At 51.1% G+C, this 18,822-nt stretch overlaps 2 non-coding genes and 1 pseudogene across 2 annotated transcripts; 1 reads left to right on the plus strand and 2 right to left on the minus strand.

Moving 5' to 3' along the window:
* Nucleotides 1-18,822, plus strand: part of LOC120381895 — a 198,606-nt pseudogene that overhangs the window by 149,292 nt on the left and 30,492 nt on the right.
* On the minus strand, nucleotides 9,010-9,081 carry TRNAC-GCA. The gene has a single exon. It is a non-coding gene; the product is annotated as a tRNA-Cys (tRNA).
* On the minus strand, nucleotides 15,831-15,905 carry TRNAT-AGU. The gene has a single exon. It is a non-coding gene; the product is annotated as a tRNA-Thr (tRNA).

Raw genomic sequence — 18,822 nt, forward strand, 5'->3', positions numbered from 1 at the left:
TTCTTGCTGACAGACAGGTCCAGAGCCAAAGAGAGAGTCCAGGGGAAGCTGGGAACAGGAAGCATGGGCTGGGGGGGTCCAGTGGAGTAAGGACCTGGAAGGGCAGGAATATCACTGAAGGCAGGATCTCAGCAGCATTAGATGTCAGGAAAGCACATCCTGCGGCATTAGGGAACCTAGTGAGTCAGGTATAAAGGGAGGGGGCATAAAAAACACTGTGTGTGGAGAAAGCTGGCAAATTAGATGGTGTAGTTGAAGAGCCACAGACCAATTCTTCTGCCAAAGGAGAATGTGAAAAATAAGAATCAGGCCATGTGACTTCAGGAGGGACAAATTCGAAGATCCAAAGAACATGCAGAGAAGAGAGACGGCGGCTCTTGCAGGTGGGGATGGAAAAGGAAGAGTCTCCGTGGTTCATGGAGCCAATTAGTTTGTTTTATCATTCATTGATCATTGTTATGGTGATCTCATATGTTATTTCAGATGTAGTCACTGTGTACGCAATAGATTTAAGTTGTAGGTATAGACAGAAGTAAGACAGGTAGAGCCCTGCATGGATACAAAATTTATATCCGCATCCGATCCGCAAAAATGGTCCATGGATCTCTGCAGATTTTCAGGGCTCTAGGAACAAAATTTGTACCTGCAGCCGATTCACAAAAAAGGTCCGAATTCTCCACCAGGAGACGTGATCAAAGCGAAGGGCTAAGGCAATGAATCCTAAAATCTTCTAATATAGGCTGGAAGGGACCTCAAGGAGTCATCTACTCCATTCCCATCGCCCTGCGGCAGGATCAGGTGTAAATATGCCAGAAGTTTGTCTGACCTGTTCTTAAAACCCTCCTGGGACAAGAATTCCACAACCTCTCTTTGTAATCCATTTCAGCACTTCCCTATCCTTATCGCTGGAAAGGGTTTTGTATTACCCACCCTCAACCTCCCTTGCAGCAGATCAAGCCAATTACTTCTCCTCCTACCTTCAGTGGACGTGACGAACAGTTAATCACTGCTCTCTTATAACAACCCTTGACATATTTGAAGACTGTTCTCAGTTCCCCACTCACTCTTTTCTCAAAATTAAACATGCCCAGTTCTTTCAACCTTCCCTCATAAGTCATGTTCGCGGACCAGGAGGGCGCATTTTCCTTCTGAATGGAGATGCGCAAGGTGAGGTCAGAGAAAAGGATGTTGGAGTAACTGAGACAGGAGAGGACTAAGAGCTCTAGCTGTGCGGATGGATAGGAAAGGCCAATTGTTAAGGATGTTACGCAAAAAGAAAATGCAAGGTGTAGGCACAGCCTGGATAGGAGGCCCCAGAGGGAGCTCCGTCTGCACAGTTATGGGACTGAGTGACAGGCAGCACAATGGTGCTTTCTGGTGTAGAGAAAGTAGGTGGGGGGAGGGCTTGGGGGAAATATTAAGAGCTTTGCTTCAGCTGTTGATCTTTAGCTGATGGCTAGACATCAGTGAGGAGATGAGAGAGAGAGAAGGGCCGAGATTTCAGTTGCGACAGAAGGAGACAGGCCAGGAGCAGAGAGGCAGAACTGGGAGTTAGGAGCACAGAGATGGTAGTTGAATGTGTGTGTGCGGATGAGATTACCCAGAAATAAGGTGCAGAGGAAGAAAAGAAGAGGCCCAAGGACAGAGCCCCGTGGAACCCAAACAGAAGGCTGGAACGGGGGTCAGCCGGCTCATTCTAAAGACACTCTAATGCAGCGACTGGAGGAGGAGAAGGATGTGACTCATCATGGACCTCTTGATGCCACCTGGCAGAGGGCACAGGGTGCCTAATGTTTTTCTGGGATCCCATGGACCAGGCACACACATATTCGTTCACCCAAAGGTGGCGTGTCAGGTGTCTGTCGAGGAACTAGTTAGGTAGGTCTTAGGTAGCTCTTAAAAGCTTTGCCAGTCCAGCTCTATTGTTGAAGGTTGTGAAAACATGCACACACACATGCGCACACACGCACACCATCCAACATGGCTCTGCTGGCCAAAGCTCAATTACAGACACAGCTATAGCGGCAAAAGCATCCATTTTTTAAAACAGCAAACTAAATGCTCATAAGCTACATTAATGCAGAGTTAAGGTTGCCCAGTGCTGTCTCCTGCCTTGCACCATATGGACGGTGAGTAAACTTAAACCTCTGCAGACCAGGAAATGAAAAGTTAATGTAAACTTTCCCCCAACCCTTAACCTGTAGCTGGCCAGAACCAGTGAGAATGGTTCTGTGTGGGCCGTGAATCCCACATTTATCTGCATGCCTCCAGCTGTGTGCACTGGGCCAGCTGTAGCTGTGACTGGCTGATGGAGGGATTGGTTGCAGCAGCTGGGCAGAGCTGTGCCTGTGCTATGCAGAGAGGTGCATGTGAAACTTGGGGGTCAACTCTGCCTCATTTCCGTGCTGAGTGTTGTAGGCTTTGTCAGCAAAGGTGCCCAAGGGTGTGTTCTTGCCATGGGGGTTGTCAGCACCCTGGTGGCGTATGTTCGAGTGATCTGTGGGGCTTAGTGAGGGGTAAGTGAAGGCAGTGACTCAAAAGGAAAACTCAGGTTGAGGGCAAGGGGGTAGTAACACTGTACAAGTCTCAGATGGCCTGGGTGCAGGAGGTTCAGTACTGGAGAGCAGGCCGTGAGGAGGAAGTTGCTGTTTGCTATGATGGAGTTGAACCCGAATATTATCTTAGCAAAGAGAAGAGCATATTAGACATTCTGCTGGACTGCTCTGTTCCCAGAGCGCTCTGCAACAGGGGAGGGGAGAGGGCTAGTGTGGGTGTCTCTGGCATGTCGGGGTGATGCTGAAACAGGGCAGAGCAGAGGTGGAATTGTGGGAGTGGCATGAACCTTAACTCTGCGTTTTCCCTTCTAAAAACCGAGGGAACAGGAATCCTTACCCAGCGAGGTCACATTCTCACAGTTCTCCTGCATGACCTCCCTGTAGAGGGCTCTCTGAGTGGGGTCCAGCAGAGCCCCCTCTTCCCTGGTGAAATACACAGCCACCTCCTCGAAGGTCACTGGCCCCTGAAAGAGCAAGAGCCCAAAACTCAGTACCTGCTGCCCCACTCACAGCCCCACTATTCATGGAGGAAAGGAGCCAATCAAATGGAAGCTCTGAGAGAGTCAGCAGAGTCCTATCCCCACACTGCTGAGAGCAGCCAGGAGACATCTGGGTGAGGGGATGAAGTGAGAGCCCCTCGTCTCTCCCAGCAGATCCACCACAGACCTATTCGCCAGAGGCTGATACAGGAGATGGAGCCCCCAGTAGGGTCCAGGCACAGCCCCATGGTGGGGAACCCAACACCCTCCCCACTGCCAGCAGCTGGATGTGAGGGGCCGGGACATCTTCCCTACACCTCCCTGCTGGGTGCCCCCTTTCCATGTCACACCAGCCCCTGGCTAGCAGGCTGAGGGTTCAGCACTGGAAACCTGGTCAGCTTTCCTAGCCCTGCCCAGGAGTTGCTTTGTCTGTTTCCTGTTTCACAAATTAGGAATTTTCTCCCCAACACCCAAGTGTTTGTTCTGAGGATCTAGGCCCATGTTAACATAAGAACATAAGAACGGCTGTACCGGGTCAGACCAAAGGTCCATCTAGCCCAGTATCTGTCTACCGACAGTGGCCAATGCCAGGTGCCCCTGAGGGAGTGAACCTAACAGGCAATGATCAAGTGATCTCTCTCCTGCCATCCATCTCCATCCTCTGACGAACAGAGGCTAGGGGCACCATTCTTACCCATCCTAGCTAATAGCCATTTATGGACTTAACCACCATGAATTTATCCAGTCCCCTTTTAAACATTGTTATAGTCCTAGCCTTCACAGCCTCCTCAGGTAGAGTTCCACAAGTTGTCTGTGCGCTGCGTGAAGTCGAACTTCCTTGTATTTGTTTTAAACTTGCTGCCTATTAATTTCATTTGGTAACCCCTAGTTCTTGGATTATGGGAATAAGTAAATAACTTTTCCTTATCCACTTTCTCCACATCACTCATGATTTTGTAGACCTCTATCATATCCTTAGTCTTCTCTTTCTAAACCCCTAATCATTTTAGTTGCCCTTCTCTGAACCTTTTCTAGTGCTAGAATATCTTTTTTGAGGTGAGGAGACCACATCTGTATACAGTATTCGAGATGTGGGTGTACCATGGATTTATATAAGGGCAATAAAATATTCTCTGTCTTATTTTCTCTCCCCTTTTTAATGATTCCTAACATCCTGTTTGCTTTTTGACCGCCTCTGCACACTCGTGGACATCTTCAGAGAACTATCCACGATGACTCGAGATCTTTTTCCTGACTCGTTGTAGCTAAATTAGCCCCCATAATGTTGTATGTATAGTTGGGGTTATTTTTTCCCAATGTGCATTACTTTACATTTATCCACATTAAATTTCATTTGCCATTTTGTTGCCCAATCACTTAGTTTTGTGAGACCTTTTGAAGTTCTTCACAATCTGCTTTGGTCTTAACTATCTTGAGCAGTTTAGTATCATCTGCAAACTTTGCCACCTCACTGTTTACCCCTTTCTCCAGATCATTTATGAATAAACTGAATAGGATTGGTCCCAGGACAAGTTCCAGCAGGTTTGTCACACTCTGTCCCCACTCCCTATCCTCACCCAGACCTAACTCCCCAGAAGTTGCCACCTCTTCAGTATTTCCTGCCTCTCTCCCTCCAGCAGGAACCCACCAGCAACCCCCCAATAACCCCTACCTGAGCTGGCTCCACTGCAGCCATTTCTCCTGTCCCATGGGAGGCTGGGATGAGCTGGAGCGAGAGGTGGGCGTCATTCTGCAGCCTGGCAGGGCGAGAAGGGCAGTTGTGGAGGTTTCAGAACAGGCTTCAGTTCATTTCAAATCACGATTCCCCCAGGCCCTTTCCCTGCAGACAGAGATTGTAGATTCTGCCAGGCTGGGAACATGCTCAGTCCCCACAGTGCAGCACAGACCTGGCCCCCGGCCCCTCCTGTCCCCCTTGTGCTCCCCCCAGCAGCAGTAACAAACCAAGACATTTTGAAGCCCTCCCAGCAACAGGGTGTGAATCAAACCTGGACCAGACCAGACCCAAAGGAGCCCCCTTGGGGTCCCTGACCCTGCCCCCAGGGCAGCGCACTCCTGCCAGGGGGAACAGGAGAGTCCGGGCTGGTTCTTCCTCTCTCTGCTCCCCCCCCCGGGCCCAGGGCCGTGACCCTGGGCAGGACGCTGCAGTGACTGTGCGGGGGTCAGAGATCTGGGAACCTGCCCCCCCCCTCTAATTTCCCCTCACACCCTCTCCCATCCTCCCCACTTCCCTAGCGCCCTGCCCGGGCTGGGAGCCGTCACCGCCTCCGTTCGGGGCTCCCCGGCTGCCCCGCTCCGCCCGTGCGGGGAAGGGGCACCGGGCGGGGACCCGCTTCACCCCGGTACCGGCACAGCAGAGCCGGGGCGGCTCAGACTCGCTGCGGGAAGGATCCTCCCGGCCTCAGCGCTGCAGCAGCTCTGGGCCCGGGGCAGCGATGGGGGCACCGCAGAGCCGGGACCTGCCCCGACCCCGGGCTCCGTCACCGGGAGCCTCAGCAGAGCCCGGGTGGTTACTAGCCGAGAAGCCCCGCCACCGCCGGGCCCAGAGGGGTTAATGCTGGGCTCCCCGCACAGACCCCGCTGGGAAGCAGCAGCTGCTCAGCTCCCAGCTCCCGATGGAGGCAGCAGCGTCTGGTCTCTCAGGAACTGCCGGGGCTGATGGTCCCGGTTCTTTGTTCTCCGGCTCCTGCCTCCTTCCTCCCAGCGCCTCCCCAGTCCCAGCTGCCCCAGCCCCCGTGCCCCGCAACCCCACTCCCAGCTGCCCCAGCCCCTCCTGTGCCCTGCAACCCCGCTCCCAGCTGCCCCAGCCCCTCCCTGTGCCCCGCAACCCCCGCTCCCAGCTGCCCCAGCCCCTCCCTGTGCCCCGCAACCCCCTTCCCAGCTGCCCCAGCCCTCCCCGTGCCCCGCAACCCCGTTCCCAGCTGCCCCAGCCCTCCCGTGCCCCGCAAGCCCCCGCTCCCAGCTGCCCCAGCCCCTCCCGTGCCCCGCAAGCCCCCGCTCCCAGCTGCCCCAGCCCCTCCCCGTGCCCCGCAACCTCCCCCGCTCCCAGCTGCCCCAGCCCCTCCCCATGCCCCGCAACCCCCGTTCCTAGCTGCCCCAGCCCTCCCCGTGCCCCGCAACCCCGTGCCCCGCAACCCCCGTTCCCAGCTGCCCCAGCCCCTCCCGTGCCCCGCAACCCCGCTCCCAGCTGCCCCAGCCCTCCCCGTGCCCCGCAAGCCCCGCTCCCAGCTGCCCCAGCCCCTCCCCGTGCCCCGCAACCTCCCCGCTCCCAGCTGCCCCAGCCCCTCCCGTGCCCCTGCAACCCCGCTCCCAGCTGCCCCAGCCCCTCCCGTGCCCCGCAACCTCCCCGCTCCCAGCTGCCCCAGCCCCTCCCGTGCCCCGCAACCCCCGCTCCCAGCTGCCCCAGCCACTCCCGTGCCCCGCAACCCCGCTCCCAGCTGCCCCAGCCCCTCCCGTGCCCGCAACCCCCGCTCCCAGCTGCCCCAGCCCCTCCCCGTGCCCGCAAACCCCGCTCCCAGCTGCCCCAGCCCCTCCCCGTGCCCCGCCAAACCCCCGCCCCCCCGCTCCCAGCTGCCCCAGCCCCTCCCCGTGCCCCGCCAACCCCCCCCCGCTCCCAGCTGCCCCAGCCCCTCCCCGTGCCCCGCCAACCCCACTCCCAGCTGCCCCAGCCCTCCCCGTGCCCTGCAACCCCTGCTCCCAGCTGCCCCAGCCCTCCCCTGTGCCCCGCAAACCCCGCTCCCAGCTGCCCCAGCCCCTCCCGTGCCCGCAACCCCCGCTCCCAGCTGCCCCAGCCCCTCCCGTGCCCCGCAAACCCCGCTCCCAGCTGCCCCAGCCCCTCCCCGTGCCCCGCAACCCCGCTCCCAGCTGCCCCAGCCCCTCCCGTGCCCCGCAACCCCCGCTCCCAGCTGCCCCAGCCCCTCCCGTGCCCCGCAAACCCCCGCTCCCAGCTGCCCCAGCCCCTCCCCGTGCCCCGCAAACCCCTGCTCCCAGCTGCCCCAGCCCCTCCTGGTAACTGGTTCTGACTTATTTCCTTGGTCCTGAAAGAGAACAACAAGGACCTGAGTCTCCTCCTGTCAATAACCCCCTGCTCAGCCAATCAGGGTAGAGACTGAGGACAGGAGGCTGAGGGTTCTCACCAGAGAGCCCAAAGGATGGCCCAGGTCACTGGTGGGGATCACTGCCCGAGCACTATTTCAGCCCCACATTTTTGGGTGGACCTCCCACAGTGGGAGCTGCAGAGCACTCCCCCGCAACACACACACACACATACACACACACACACACACAGACACACACACACACACCCCTCCTGGTGTTGGGAGGGGAACAGGTAAAAGGACAAAGGAAGCAAGAGAAAAAGAGGAGGGAGGAAGAGGTGAAGCAAAAAGAACAAACCCCAATGTCCCCAGTGATTCTAAGGGACAAAATCCCAGGTGCAGAATAAAATTCTGCCTCCTTAAGCTCGTGTTTTCCATGCCTAGAATTCAACTGTCACCAGATGGATCAGACTGAACAGGTTTCAAACCTCCAGGAGGCTCTTACCTTCTAAACAGGGATGGCTGTTTTCTAGTAAAATCACTGAAAGGGAAGGAGAAAACTCGAAAGAGGTTCCTCTGGCGCTCACGTCCGTGAACCCGAATACTCTCTCAGTCCTCAGAGAGACCTGGAGAAGGAGACTTGCTGGAGCAAAGCCACAGGGGTCTCTGAGGTGTCCCTGGCCCCTCGCCCTTGTCCTACCTGGCTGATGTCAGCATCTCTCTGTGAGGTCACCACCTCCCCACCACCTCGGACCAATAGGCTGAGGTCCTGCAAAAGGCCTTTGTGATGTCACTGACGCACCCTCCCTTGCTGTGCCAATGTCCTGCCCCTGGCCAGGCACTTTGGAGGTTTGAGCTACTCCTGTGGATCACCCCACTCAAGGAGCGTTCGTTCTAGGCAGCAAGCCGGCTAGACAGGAAAACATCAGACGCTGCTCCCAATGCTACACTCGGTTTTTCAGAAATTAGTCGACTTTATGGCCAGAAGAGACCATTAGAGCATCTAATCTGACCCCTGCGTATCACAGGCCTCCTGTATGACACAATAGCTACTTTGGGGCAAACACATTCCAGAAAGGCATCTTGTCTTCATAAAATGACATCAGGAGATGGAGAATCCACCACTTTCCTTGGTAGCTTGTTCTTGTGGTGAATCATCCTCGCTGTTGAATTTTTGTGCCTTAGTTGTAATATGAATTTATCTGTCTTCACCTTCTAGCCATTGGGTCTTATGCCTTTCTCTGCTAGATTAAAGAGCCCTTAAATACCCAATCTTTTCTCTCCATTAAGGCACTTCAATGAAGTCACCTTTCAATCTTCTTTTGATAAGCTAATCAGGTTGAGCTCTTTCAATAGCTCACAAGAAGGTATTAATACCAGTCCTCATAACAATAGGTGGATCTTTGCTGCCCCAGCTCCAATTTCACAACATCTTTTCAAACGAGGACACCAAAACTGGAGGCAGTATTCCAGTATCAGTCTCGCTGATGCTGTGTCACCTCCTGTGAAGTTATTGATATAATCTGTAACTGTATAGATCACCATTGCGACCACCAATATTTGCAGCCAATATTACAGAGAAGTGGTCGTGTAAGGGGTCTATGGAGAGGTTCTGACTGGCAGATTATAATGATGCTATCTCTAGACGCGTATCGTTTTTTGTAGTTGACGTTATGAATATTGGCTCTATGCTGCCTGTATTTCAAACTTGTGCTCTGCTTCAGGAATTATACCTTTGTTTAATTGATGAAAACATAAACTAGACACTTAGAGGATTGGAACTGATTTCAGCTGATGGACAGGTTTGCTAGGTTTTTATGCATTTGGACAGTGAAATGTTGAGTGTTCACATTCATTTCAAGCATCCTTGTACAGTGGAGCTCCTGAACATAATGGAGAATAGAAATGATTTTTTTTTCAAGAGGGCACCTGGGTTTGAACCAAGGACCACTTGATCTGCAATCAAACACTCTACCCCTGAGCTATGCCCCCATTACAACAGGAGTATGGAATCGTGATCTCCAGGACTTTGAAGGACAGATCCTGCTTCATCGAGCTCCTTTGCCATTCCCAGACCACAGGTGGTTTTAAAAATGGGGTTTGATTAAACTTCTTAAATGTGGTAAACACCACAGCTTGCACACCCACCGATATAGCTTCTCCCCATGACAGAGCTGCCACCTCCTGGGGAAGTGGATTGACTACACCAACAGGAAAGCTCCCCCCCCCCCTCCCTCAGCATGGAGCAGTGGTTCTCAAGCTGTGGATCAGGAAAGCAAAGTGGGTCGTGACCCTGTTTTAATGGGGTCACCAGGGCTGGTATTAGACTTGTTGGGTCCTGGGGCTGAAGACAAAAGTCTGAGCCCCCCCACTCAGGGCTGAATCCCTCAGGCTTTGGTTTTGCCCTCCCCCCACTGGGGCTCAGTCTTTGGCACCCCCCGAGTGGAGGGGCTTGGTCCTCTTTCCAGGGCTATGTATTAAGTTATTTTGGCAGAAGGAGGTTGCAGTGAAAGGATGTTTGAGAAACCCTGTCATAGAGCATCTCCATTACTGAGCTGCAGCAGCATAGACTCACTGTTTGAAATATTGACCTGGCCTTAGCCTCTGAATATGTCTAGGCTTGGCTCCCTGTGGCACTGTTGTGATCAGACCCTGAAAGTACAGCCATGGAGACACCACACGCCAGCCTTGTCTAGCTGGCAAGGATCAAACCTTCACAGAAAGGCCCCCATGGTGTGTTAGCCCAGCTGCCTAAGGCCTCAGCCACAACCACTTAACACAGGGGCCTTTCTACACTCTGGTTCTGTTCTCACTGAAGGGTCATTACAAATTGTTTGCTCAGACCAGCTTCCCCAGCACACTCACTGCTGTGCAGCTCTGTACGTGTGGCCATGGCTGAACAGCCAGAGTTCCTGCCCATTTCCCCAGTGGCTGGAGCATGGCTAGAGTGTGTCTGTGGTTAATGATGTTGCTGTAGATTGTTCATTCCCTGCCTTGGCAATTCAGACAGTCCCTTTTCCCGTTGTATCGCCAGCACCTCTGGGAGTCCAATAACAGAGGCAGGTTTTCTCTGGGCACTGAGATTTTTGAGGGCGTTGGTGGCTCCTTTCTTTCCTCACCCTGGAGTAAACTCAGCTTTTATTCCATCCTTGATGGCTCATGGAATAACAAAAGCAGCATGAAGAGGAGAGTGAATATCTCACTGCCAGGGGGAAGGTGGACGCATTCCCTCTGTCTGACCATTGCCATTGCAGGAGAGAAGGTTTCAGTGGAATCGAATGCCCTGGCTCAGACAATAGACACAGGGAGGTTTTGCTGTTCATGGATCTGTGCAAAGGAAATTGTGTGTCTGTGTGAAAATGAGGAGGAATAATAAATGCCCACGTGGTGGTGCCTAAGGCAAAAGGGAACCCTAGAGGATTAGAACAGGATAAGTTCTCAGGCAACATGTTTCTTACTTTGCCCATCTGTTAGTTGTGATGATTATCAATGGAAAGATTTTGCCATTGGGTCGTGTGTTTACACAGAAATTGACATTTACCAACAAATCGTAATTCTTCCAAGCCTGCCTAGTCTGCTGGTGGTGAGTTTAGAGGGACACACTCACTCTTCCCCCCCCATGCCAGGCCTGTGCTCTCCAGAAGGTCAACTTCCCACAGAGCTGGGATCCTTCCCTCATCCCCCCAGACCACTGCCCTACCCCACTTCTGGGGTCCCCTCCCAACACTGTCCAACTCCCTGCTGGCAGGATCCCTTCCCATTCCTTTCATTTCCTGCCTCCCCTCTGAGCAAAAGCTCTGCATTGTTCCCACACTGGGAATTGAACCCAGGCCACCTGGGTGAAAACCAGGAATCCAAATCACGAGACCATATGGGACTTGTATAGTCAATAGCATGTTTACACATTCACACCCAATAATTCAAAGTAGCCATTCAAAAAACCTTCAAAAACAGACTTCAAAGAGAAATTGCAGAGTTACAATTGATTTGCAAACTTAACACCATTAATTTGAGCTTGAATAAGGACTGGGAGTAGCTGGCTCACGACAAAAGCAATTTTCCCTCTCTTGGTATTGACACCTCCCCATCAATTACGGGGAGAGGACCACATCCACCCTGACTGAATTAGCCTTCAACACTGGTTCTCCCCTTGTACGGTAACTCCTGTCACTTCATGTTCCAATCTATATTTATGCCTCTATCTGCAATTTTCACTCCATGCATCTGAAGAAGTGGGCTTTTTACCCACGAATGCTTATGCCCAAATAAATCTGTTAGTCCTTAAGGTGCCACCGGACTCCTCATTGCTTTTAATTCTAAGCTGACCTTAACCCTTTCAGTACCCTTACAAACTCAGATGCTTCTCACCACAGGCTGGCTGGTGGCTTTTCAGCCAGGCTCTCCCTTTCATCAGCGCTTCAGTTGCTTGGTGTGGGGTGTCTGTAGATGTAGGTGACAGAGAGAGATAAAGCCTGGCAAATGTCTCTCCTTTTATCATGTCCTTTCTTCCTCATGGCTTTGTCCCCTCCCCCTTCAGAGTCAGGTGAGCATCACTGCATCTCTCCAAGCAAGTCTGAGCAATTCCTGGGGTGTCCTCATGCAGGTGAGTTATTGCATTGTAGCTCCCTTGCTGGACAATGGCTGTCGATGGGTTGTTTGACACCCTGTCTGGGTGTTGGTTACTTTCCTTGCTGGTGCCACTGGGGAGCTAATATTTGGCTGACTCCCCCACCTTGCAGCACAGTGACAACCACACTGCACAATTCTCATAACTTCATATGCATGAATGGTCTACATCTATGGGTAGAGAAGTGACTTTCAGCAGATCATATCCTTTCCCTGATACCTTACAAGTCATGCTCTATATGTAAGATCACGATGATATGAAAATGAGGATTAAGGGGGTTACAGCCGCTCCCCCAAAGGTATAGTATGTCACACTGAGATTCTATTTTCCTTTGTTCTGTAACAGCATTACAGAGATCCAATGACTGACCAATGGCATTTCCAAGTGCTAAAATAGCAAGCGGTGTTGGTCTCTCATTGGCCATCAGCGACTGAAGATGTGGTTTAATGAGCCGGATCTTCAAGGCGAGGGTGGCTCTGTCCACTGCCTTCCGTTGCGCTGCTGGGCCTCAAGTCCCTGGTGGCCAATATGTGATGCTGGGAGAAGAGAGTGGGGTGGCAAGTGGCGGCAGGACTTTTGCCACCAGGGTCTAGCTGCCCAACTTCCTCCTTGTACTGCTGGCCCCCCGTCGCCTTCAGGTAACCCAGGAACTACGGCAGGAATAGGGCGAGGAAGCAAGTAAAGCCGAGCAAGGAAGGCAAAAGTGAATCTTGTCTTCATGGGCCGCTCGCAATGACGTCCTTTTTCTGTGCCACAGCTGACAACAACATCCCAGACGGAAAAGCAGGAGGCCAAAAAGAAACCGAGCAGCTGCTGAAGTAGTTCAGTTGGGAGCGTGCTAGACCAACAGGCTCTTCTATCCCCCTTTGTGCACAGGTGGGATGTTTTCTGAAAATGCAGCAGTTCCTTTAACTGCCACGAGTCGCTCATTTCAGGCTATGCAGCAGGAAAAGGCAGCATGGGCTTCTGCACCGAGTTGGCCCACCTGCCCTTTCATTCTTCTCTTGCTCTTTGTCAGCAAGGGGAAGAAAAAGAAGCTCTCCCTCAAGCTGGAGTCACAAGGGTGACGTAAGGACGACTTCCTGAGCCCCGGCTCCAGTCTTCTGCTCTGCCCAGCTGACCCATCGAAGGGCTGTCACCACTTTCTCCAGGTTTGTCCATCGGTCTGTGCTAGGGTGAGCAACAGCCAAGCAGATGGAGTTTCTGTAGTGTAGTGGTTATCACGTTTGCTTTACACGCAAAAGGTCCCTGGTGCAGAAACATGCTGGCTTCCTTTTGCCAGATCCCCTTGCTGTTCAGGAAGGCCTCCTCCTTCTCCTATTGGCCTGTCCCTGGGATAACTCCAACCCCTGCATGACAGAGGGTGCTGACAGCAGTGGAGAAAGCACCTTGGCGGCAGGCTGGAGAACCTAGAGGAGTGCGGCGTGTCACCTTTTGGAGGCTTGTGGCTTGGCCTCCTCTGCTGTTGGAGGTTGGCTGTGGGAGGCCGGCTCTTCCTGCTGGCCTCCTCTGCGTGACTTGCCAAAGGAGGAAGTGAGGCAGGAATGGGGGAAAAGAGGAAAGTCGAGCTGAGGAAGGCAGGGCAGAAGCGAAGCACCTCAGTGCGGCTAAGTGGGGTTAGTAGAGCGTCACCATTTGTTCTGCAAAGCCGGGGGAGGTGCGGTTGGCTGCTGGGAGGCAGACTCCTGTGCCTGCCTCTTGGCTTCCCAGGGTGGCTCCTTGCAGCCCAGGAGAAGAGGGGTTCTAGGGGGAAGGAAAAGCATCAATGGCGAGGCTGAGTGGGCTCCTTTCTGGCTGACATGGTGGGCTGTGGTGGGTCTGGGAGTTGCCTGTAAGCCATAAGTGGACTTGGTGGAGTGAAAACCGCTGCTCCATTCTGGCTGACCTGGGGCTTGGGAGTGGGGCAGGGCGCTAGCTGTGAGCAAATGGGATCCAGGAAGCCCCAGCCTGCCCTCCAGGGGCCCAGTCTTCTTCTTCTCTCCTGCCATGGGGAGCCCGGCCTAGAGCCTGCCCAGCATGCACTGCAGCTCGAGCATTAAGCCTTCCTGTGGCATAACCGAACTACGGCCTAGTGTAATAAGGTGTAAAATTAAGATTGTGAATTTATCTTTAATTTCCATGGTAACTTACTTTGCTCTTTTATGCCTACCACTTATAATCCTTAAAACTCCATCTTTCTGTAGTTAATAAATCTGTTTTACGCTGTACTGAAACTGGTGTATTTTGCTTGAAGTTCTTGGGAAATCGCAGCTCCATTACAATGCTGGTTCATGTACTATTCACAGTGAGGGAGAGGTGGACCCTGTGTAATAAGCTCACACTGATCAGGCTTCTGATTAAGGCAAGATGGTATGGTCCAGGGGTGCAAGGCTGCAGAGCTGGGGGGAATTGGCGGGAGGCTCTCTATCATTAGTGTTATGAGTGGCTGGGAGAAGCATTCATGTAACAGTTGGATGTGTCCCTACCTGTAGATGTCTGTGTAAGTGCAATATCTGCCAGAGATTCACAGCTCCTCACAACATCATAGTGTGAGAGGGAGCCCAGGCAGTGGGACACAGGGCTCAGGGGTCCCACTGTTCAGGTTGCATCCCATAGATCCCATCATAGACTTTCAACAACCACAGCAGATGTTCACTGAAACAGTGAGAGAGATGGCAAAATAGTGATCTCCAGTGCCTGCAGACATCAAATTATCAGGAATTCTGCGCACAGAGAGGACCCTGCAAGTGGAAAATGCCTTTGGAAAAGACCCTTCTCTCCCCAGCTGTGGTCGTACAGTGCTTAGTGCTCTGCGTTGTGGCCTCAAGAGCCATGGATGCAAGTTGAGTTATGGCGACCTTTTCCTTGTCTCCACGTTTCTTAGGTGCCTCCTTCCAACACTTGTCAGAAAAAACTACCGATTTCTTTTGGAAGCATTGCAAGGCAGAGGCAGTCCTCTCTGTTTCCTCAAAAATTGATCAAAAGGTGGGAGGAGTGGACACATTTCGCAAGGCACTACTGGGTGCTACATCTCTAACCTTGAGGAGCTTGGTTTGTTTTCCTTAACCAAAAGAAGGTTGAGAGGAGATATGATTGCTCTCTTTAAATATATCAGAGGGATAAATACCAGGGAGGGAGAGGAATTATTTCAGCTCAGTACTAATGTGGACACGAGAAGAAATGGATATAAATTGGCAGTCGGGAAGTTTAGGCTTGAAATTAGACAAAGGTTTCTAACCATCAGGGGAGTGAAATTCTGGAACAGCCTACCGAGGGAAACAGTGGGGGCGAAGGACCTCTCTGGCTTTAAGATTAAGCTTGATAAGTTTATGGAGGGAATGGTTTGATAGGAGAACGTGATTTAGTCAATAGGTCAATAACGTGCGACCACTGGTATTTAGTACCGAGGGTCAATGTTGGGCTATTGAAAGTCTTTTTCCTGAGTGTCTGGCTGGAGAGTCTTGCCCGCATGCTCGGGGTTCAGCTGATCGCCATATTTGGGGTCGGGAAGGAATTTTCCTCCAGGGTAGATTGGCAGTGGCCTGGAGGTTTTCGCCTTCCTCCGCAGCATGGGGCAGGGGTCGCTTGCTGGAGGATTATCTGCTACTTGAAGTCTTTAAATCAGGATTTGGGGACTTCAACAGCTGAGTCAAGGGAGAGAATTATTTCAGGAGTGGGTGGGTCAGCTTTTGTGGCCTGCATCTTGCGGGAGGTCAGACTAGATGATCATAATGGTCCCTTCTGATCTTAAGTTCTATGATTCTATGATTCTATGAACCTCCACTTTATCTGGCAGGTTCCTCTGGGACTTTTCTCCCAGCTGCTCCATTTTTCATCAGTGACAATCAAAAGGAAGATGACATGACATCTGTGTGCAGACATCCCCAGCGAATCACAAGGACGTGTGGCGCAGGCTTTTGTGTCGCAGCAATTGCAGTTGAAGCAACCACCATGCTAATGCCAGTCACAGCAGCCTTTTCATCAGCTCCAGGCTTGTGATCTGATTCTTTCCAATGTTTCTCTCCAAAGAAACCTTTTCCTTAGCAAGCAATTACTTGGATACCAAGGGAGGTCTCTTCTGTTTCCCGGAAAGACACAGGAAAATGTGAGCAGGGGAGACAAAAGTCATAGAACAAGGCACCACTGGGAGTTGAACCCAGGATCTCCTGTTTACTAGACAGGTGCTTTAAGCCAGCTAAGGCATGGTGCCTGCCTCAAGAAAGTATTTGCCACTGTTCCATTTGATGGTCCAGGACAACACCTGCAAATTCCAAACTACAGACGTTCCCCATTTCCCTCAAGACTTGCAAGGAAGAACTGGCAGGCCAAGCCAGGATCTCCTGCTTACTAGGAAGACACTTCAGCCAGCTCTTCCCAAAGATCACTATCCAGAGACCTTTAAACAGACACTGCAGATGTTCACCGACAAAGAGATGCCAAAATGGAGTTCTCCACTGCCTGCAGCCATCATGCTACCAGGAGTTCTGTGCACAGAGAGGCCCCTGCTGGTGGGAAAGGCTTTGGTAGAGACTCTTCTGACACCAGCCATTCTCATATAGTGTTAAGCGCTCTGTGTTGTGGCTTCAGCATCCAGAGATGCCAGTTCAGTTAGGGGACATTTTTCCTGTCTCCACATTTGTCTAATGGCTCCTTTCAACACTTGTCACCAAAAAGACCTGTTTCTTTTGCAAGCGATGTACAGCCAGGCAAAGGCAGTCTTCTCCATTTCCTCAAAAATCACCAAGCTGTGGGGAGAGGAGACACATTCAGCCAAGCTGGATGCTGAATCTCCTCTTTATTCAGCAGGAGTCTGTGAAGGACACAAATCTCCACTGTGTAGAGGTCAAGAATAGGAGTTTATTACACACAGTGCTGGCAGAGTGGGCTTATTAGGCTCAGAGACACTATTAATTAATTAATTACAATAGAATATATAGATTTTCCATGGGTGGGGGAAAGTGATGGCGTAGGCAGTTCCAAACCCTGGGATAGGTTTTGCAGCAAGACAGGATAGCACAGTAGCCAATGGTTAACAGGTTACATAATGTCTCCACCCATGGTCTCAAGTTAGCAAGTTAACATTTCATTAATACTTTGATAATATGTTATTAGTATAAAATATATATGTTGAATTCTGATTTGAGGTCCATAGGAATGGAGCAACTCCTTTGATTGTCCAACAGGTACATTCCTAGGGGTTAAAGCAAAGAAAGAGTGAAAGTCTATGGCAATAAAGATTGTTTTTGTGTGTCTAACGGCAGGCATTGGTCCCTGGGAAGGGAGGTGGAAGGATGCCATATCTTATACTGACGTGCCAACTTTTCATAAACTCAAGGTTGGCTCTGTGGGAAAAATGTCTCCTACAGAAGAGACTAACACAATAGGAACAGGGATTCTTTGCTCAATCTGCAACTCTGAATAAGACACAATTCTTTAGTTCTTAGCTCCAACACCTGGCAATTTGCTGACCAGGCCTATCTTAGCAAGCAAGGCTTTCCGTTTACCCCAGCTTTCTGTTAGCTGATCACTATTTGCTAGGCCTCTGGTCCTTGACCATACTCTGACTTCGGGTCTGGAAAAGAGGTGGCACAATCCATAGACCAGGTTGTTATATAAAATGCACATGGATTTTAACCTTTCACATCCAGTAATGGCAAAGTTCTTGGTTCAGGCTTGTAGCAGTGATGGAATAAACTGCAGGTTCAAATCAAGTCTCTGGAGTACATCCCCCACTGGGATGGGTCATTCAGTCCTTTGTACAGAGCTTCAGTTTGTAGCAAAGTCCTCCAGAGGTATGAAGCAGGATTGAAGACAAGATGGAGACGAGGCATCAGCCTTTTATAGTCTCTTGCGATGTGGTCTTTGCTTTCTTTGTCCCAAGGACACTCTATCCAGCACGTGGCACAGAAAAACCTTAGAGTTCTGTCCATAGGCAGGTCCCTGCAGACCTTGCTGAGTCACAAGGCGTATCTGCCTTCTCTCAATGGGTCGATTGTGTAGCTGATGGTCCTTAATGGGCCATCAAGCAGGCTAGGCAGAACTGACACCAGCTTGTCTGGGGTGTTCCCAGAAGCATATCACAAGTTTGAAATACAGATAGCATAGAGCCAATATTCATAACGTCAACGACAAAATGATACACATCTAGAGATGCCATCATGTGCCAGCAATGCCCTCTCTGCCATGTACATTGGCCAAACCGGACAGTCTCTATGCAAAAGAATAAATGGACACAAATCTGACATCAGGAATCATAACATTCAAAACCAGTGGGAGAACACTTCAACCTCTCTAACCACTCAGTGACAGACTTGAAGGTGGCAATTTTGCAACAAAAACTTCAAAAACAGACTCAAGAGAAACTGCTGAACTCGAATTAATATGCAAATTAGATACAATTTACTCTGGCCTAAACAGAGACTGGGAATTGTTGGGTGATTACACTAATTGAATCTATTTCCTATGTTAAGTTCTCCTGACACCTTCTATGGGTCATCTTAATTATCAGTTCAAAAGGTTTTTTTTCATCATGCTGATGATAGCTCATCTCAATTTATTAGACTTTTCCTGTTGGTATGCATACTTCCACCTTTTCATGATCTCTGTATGTATAAATATCTCCTGTCTGTGTGTTCCATTCTATGCATCCGAAGAAGTGAGCTGTAGCACAAGTACTCCTGTTCTTTTGTGGATACAGACTAACATGGCTGCTACTCTGAAACATCTAGAGATAGCATCATTATAATCAGCCAATCAGAACCTCCATAGATCCCTTACACGACAATCTTTCTACAATATTGGCTGCAAATGTAGAACAGTGGTTGCAATGGTGATCTGTACAGTTACAGATTATGTCAATAACATCACAGGAGCTGACACAGCATCAGTGAGACTGATATTGGAATAGCCTCCAGTTTTGGTGTCCTCATTTGAAAAAGATATTGTGAAATTGGAGCTAGAGCAGTAAAAAGCCACCAAAATGTTCAGAGGGCTGGAGAAAACGCCTTCTAGGGAGCTATTGAAAGAGCTCAACCTGTTTAGCTTATCAAAAGAAGATTGAAAGGTGACTTCATTGAAGTGCTGAAGTGCCTTAATGGAGAGAAAGGATTGGGTATTAACGGGCTCTT

Source organism: Mauremys reevesii, linkage group 14, assembly GCF_016161935.1.
Source record: "Mauremys reevesii isolate NIE-2019 linkage group 14, ASM1616193v1, whole genome shotgun sequence".
Lineage (NCBI taxonomy): Eukaryota > Metazoa > Chordata > Testudines > Geoemydidae > Mauremys > Mauremys reevesii.